Genomic DNA, 5705 nt, shown 5'->3' on the forward strand with positions numbered 1-5705 from the left:
CCAAACCTAAGGGGCGGGGCGCGGCGAGGAGTAACGAAACTCAACTTGATGTTATGTGTTCTTATAAATAAGTCTGTCCTTAAACACCAAAGATTATAAGTACCCACTGAGGCGCCAGAACCCAGATGGGATGGACACGCCGGTACGTAGCTGCGCAGCAATGCCTGTTGCGTCAGCCACTAGCCGTGGGTTAAGGTTGCTGAATTCTAAGTACTCGATAACTAACGCACGACAGGTGGTCAAACTCACAGCAAAGCACCCCCACCACCTAACACCTCCCTACCCTCCATGCTTATGGTAGGAATGCACAAATACACATGCAGAGATTATATCGTCACCCACACCACATCTCACAAAGACACATGGCAGTGGAACCAAAAATCTCAAATTTGGGCTCCAGAATCAAAGCACAATTGATTGTGTTTTCATGGCCCAAGTAAGTCTCCTTCTTCTTATTTGGTTGTCCTTTAATACTGGTTTCTTTGCAGCAATTCAACCATCAAAGGCCTGATTCACACAGTCCTCCTCTGAACAACTGATGTTGAAATGTGTCAGTTACTTGAACTCTGTGAAGCATTTATTTGGGCAGACATATCTGAGGCTGGTAAACTCTAATGAACTTATCCTCTGCAGCAGAGGGAACTCTGGGTCTCTCCGTTGCTGTGGTGGTCCTCATAGAGAGCCGATTTATTTCAATAGCGCTGATTGTTTGAACTACACTCATATATGTCATACTATATTCAATGTATTCAAGTTCGATGACGACTGTTTTCTCTTTGCTTATTTGAGCTGTTCTTGCCATATATGGACTTGGTATTTTACCAAATAGGACTATCTTCTGTATAGTCCCACACCTTGTCACAACAAATTCACTGTGTCAAACGCATTAAAAAGGAAAGAAATCCACTTTAAGAAGGACACCTGTTAATTGAAATGTATCCAGGTGACTTTCTCATGAAGCTGGTTGAGAGAATGCCAAGAGTGTGCAAAGCTGCATCAAGGCAAAGGGTGGCTACTTTGAAGAATCTAAAATATAATTTTGGATTTGAACACTTTTTTGGTTACTACATGATTCCATATTGTGTAATTCATCGATTGATGTCTTCACTATTTTTCTTCCAATGTAGAAAATAGTAAAATAAAGAAAAAAAACCTTGAATGAGTAGGTGTTCTAAAACTGGACCGGTAGTGTAGAGCCTTCAGTGGCTTTTTTCCGTGGGCTTGGGCCCCCCTTGTCTGAATTTGGTCAATATGTCCTCCAAAAGACTTTATAGCCCACTGTGGCAAAGACTATACTTTCAGGAGTTAAACAACACAATAAAAAAAAATCACCTTGTTTGCTCATTCTTCCAACCTAGCTAGGACTTATAAAACACAAATTTGGTATTTGATTTTATAATATTACAACGATATAGGAAAGCATTCTGTGGCAAAATAGCCAAAAACATAAAAATGATTAATCATTCAAGGTTATAAATATGCCCAATCAAATAGAATTATGTCAGAAAACAATAGTCTTAAAACCCAATGTCTCTACCATATATGGTTGAAAAGTTACGACGATTACTCTGAGAATTTAACCTCACAACACCGACAATATAGGAACACATACAACCAAGTGCGGTGCAGTCTAAACTAGTAATGGTCACAGCAATGATCGCTCATTATTCCATCAAGACAGCCTGATCAAGCTACCAGTATATGAATGTTTGACTTTGTTTAGGGCACTTTGCCTTTGAGCTTCACGGTTTGTTTTTTGTAGTGTTTATTGTTTAGTTCGGCGTCTTTTCCAAATAAAGAGAAAATGTTCGCTCACAACGCTGCACCTTGGTCCTCTTCTTTAAACGACCGTGACAATAGCCCAAACAACTACCTCATCCCCTACTGTATTTATTTTATTTATTCATTTATCTTGCTCCTTTGCACCCCAGTATTTCTACTTTGCACATTCATCTACTGCACATTCATCTACTGCAAATCTACCATTCCAGTGTTTTTAATTGCTATATTCTATTTACTTCGCCACCGTGGCCTTTTTATTGCCCTACCTCCCTTATCTCACCTAATTTGCTCACATTGTATATAGACTTGTTTTTCTACTGTATTGTAATGACCTGACTAGATAGATCATAAAGGAACAATTGTCCAGACAGAGGGTTGAGTTTACGAATTGACGGTTTATTAACCAAACTTTACACAGGCTACTGTTTGCCCGTAGCCCACGCCAAATAAACGAAAGGTACCCCACAAGCCAACCGTGACCTTCTCTTGTGAAGCCCAGACGTAAGACAGAGAACAATGYCTAAACCTGGTCTTAACTTCCAATGCTCCATCCCCCTCCGCCAAACACCAGGATGCCCGGCATCAGAACATTCCAGGCATCACCGTGATTGGCAGATAGCAGGTTGATTGGCATGTCAGACCCCGCGAACACTGGTAAGTACAACACAACCCACTAATAGCCAACCACATAACACACCGCTGTCTGTGCGGGTCGCTACAATACTAATGAATAACGAAGACAATTATGGTTTTCTGTGAATAGCTTCCATAACGTTACTATAGCTAATTAACGTAAATAATACAAAGCCGGGTTTGACCGTTGGCGTTGTATGATCTACAGTACAGTACCGTTAGCTAGCTAGCTAACGTTATGTCCTAACTAGGCAGAACTAGGTTTGTATTATTTCCTGAACTATATTATTTCCCATATATTGTATATCGTTTCCATAAAGCCAACATGTCTTTACACTCTAATTAACGTAAGTTTCCAATCTAGAGCTGTTCTCACTTTTGTAAGAATGAACTAGCTAACGTTAACTAACTAAGGACGGTGACCTGTCCAGACGAGATGTTACAACGAACTGAATAGTCAATGGAGGGCTTCCTCTTTATATAGCCTGCTACAGCATGCAATACTATTAACTCAAGGGGGCATAACGTTACATGTACAATACTATCCCATTTTGGAAACGTTACATGTACAATACTATCCCATTTTGGAAACGTTACATGTACAATACTATCCCATTTTGAAAACGTTACATGTACGCCCACTTGTGGAGGGAAATTAATATCTTAGATGGTAGCTGTAGATGGGATTCAAATGCATAATGGTATTAAAACCGTGTCTAGACTACCTCTTTTGTATAAATGCCCTTCAGAATCCAAACACAGTATTGCCACGCAGCAAAATGCTGAGTATAATCTTTCAAGTCAGCCAGTCACACAATGCTATTCTCAAACATACCTAATCAATTAGCTGTTTTTCAACAATATTTTAACCTGCAGGAATATTTCCTAATTTCTATGTCATGGTTAGTTCGTAGGATAATGCAACTCATACATTTACATCTTTCAATACTTCTGAAATGGGGTACAGGTTTAAAATAATTACAGGTTTAAAATAATTACAGGTGCACCTTACTAGCTTATACTATATCATAAATAGTCTTAAATAGTTAACACAGATTCTAGTTTTCATCCAGTTCACACAGATAGCTGACTCAGCACTGTTTACATCTCCAAGGTGCCCCCCCCCCCTCCCCCTCCCTCACCAGGAAAACACACTCAGAGCCTATGAGGCTTTTCTAAAAACTCCACTTTGTGTGTGTAACAGGGTTGGTTATGTTTCCACTTGCCTTCAAGAAATGTGTATTTAATGTTCAAGCATTCTTATTGGTTAGTTCACTCTGATGACAGTAAGGTGTGTTGTGATTGGCACCGCTTGCAGATAGGGGGAGATCGCGAACGTCAGGTCTTCCCAGTAGGAAAATGTGATGCAAGGGGTAGGTCACGTCTGAATACTGTTTTCTATTTTTACAATGTGTACAAGTTTGCTGGACGTTACTGATTTTATCATGTGTGGGTAATATGGTACCTGTTAGGGATTGAGGGGCTTTCTGGGATGTGCTTTGGCATATGATTGCTGTAAATAAGTGTGTTAGCTAGCATACACCGATGTCATGGTCACATAAGCCACTGCTAACACAGTTGTCTTCATGCTACAGATTTTGCCATCGACAGCCATCAATACTGTTAAGCCCTGCACAACTAACGTGCTGTTTCCCATTTAACAACAGGTATTTACACGTTATATTTTGTTCGCCCAGTAGGAAAATGTGATGCAAGGGAAATAAATGATGCTCAACTGGGACCACTGGCCGAAGTGATTTATTTTGAGAAAACACAACGCATGGAGAGTACATTATACATCTGTTACACTGGTGCCGTGACCCGGATCACTGCACCAATGTAACAGTATAACTTTACGTCCGTCCCCTCGCCCCGACTCGGGCGCGAACCAGGGACCCTCTGCACACAACAGTCACCCACGAAGCATCGTTACCCATCGCTCCACAAAACCCGCGGCCCTTGCAGAGCAAGGGGAACCACTACTTCAAGGTCTCAAAACGAGTGACGTAACCGATTGAAACGCTATTAGCGCGCACCAGCTAGCCATTTCACATCCGTTACATGTGCTTCGCTCACATTCTTTTTTTAACACTACGTTTGAGATGTGGTATCCACTCGGCTCGCTGCCTCCTAGATCAAAGGTGGGTCCATCTGCTCCGTTCCCCAAGTGTGGTCTCCCTGAGATTCCAAGTTAGAGGGATCCCTCGTGCACCATTTACCCAGGTCGTCAGGAGCGGTCACCAAGTCAAGATTCACATCCCCATCGCCAAATGTGGTTGTTAATTTCTTTAATATCAAATGAGGAGACAAACTTATCACACAAGTCAGAGTTAATCTTAAACTAAATCTTTATTCACTTATTAATAAGGGAGCAGGTCAATACAACGCACAAATATAGGGTGAATCAATTGAGTGCTCTACGATAATGATGGCTGGTCGGCYAATCAGAGCCACGAGACAAAAGTACAAAGGTCTTTTACAGCCACSATATACCCCTTTCAACCTACATGACAAAAAACAGATGTATAGAACGGGTCACAAGATTAAGATTTGTATGAAAGATACTTAGAATTCTCAGCAGACAGTATCTGCTGTAAAAACAYTACTCTTTGTGTAGAGACCAGGGTCATCTCTCCCTGGTACCATATAGAACAGAAACATTAACTCATGCTCTGGAATGCAGTCTCTTTAGGTTTTATCACGCTAAAGACATTGTAAATCTCCTGTCAGTGTTATCTCCCAGAGGCCCATCCTCAGTAGAACACACAGACACAATAGTTCTAAGAACCCTCTATTCTGTTGCATAAAACAACCATTTGATGCAATACATGTATTATAACATAATCTTGCAATTTTGCTCTCAGTGTTCACTGAAAGTTGACTAGTAACAACAACTGGGACATAAAAGACACCCACCATGAGACCCACTAAATCTGCCCAAGAGGCAAACAAAAGAAAAACCCACACCAAACTTAAAGACAGGAAGCAAACCAAATAGGTAGTGCAACTAAAGTTGTGGACTCTCCACATCTATCAAGACAARTGGAGCACTGGGCCAGACACTCTTAAATAGAACCTGGACCAGCTCAGGTGAAACACCTTCCCACTAACGAGATGGACAAGCCAGCACAGGTGTAACACATACTGACTAACGAGGTGACGCCAATCGGTGCGCCCTACGTGCTATACGCGCTAATGAGCTATACGTGCTAAAGTCCAACCTCAAAACAAATGAAAAAATAAAACAAAACCACCTTCCCCCTTAAGAGAAAATGCTTACCAACAACCAG

Source organism: Salvelinus sp. IW2-2015, linkage group LG2, assembly GCF_002910315.2.
Source record: "Salvelinus sp. IW2-2015 linkage group LG2, ASM291031v2, whole genome shotgun sequence".
NCBI lineage: Eukaryota > Metazoa > Chordata > Actinopteri > Salmoniformes > Salmonidae > Salvelinus > Salvelinus sp. IW2-2015.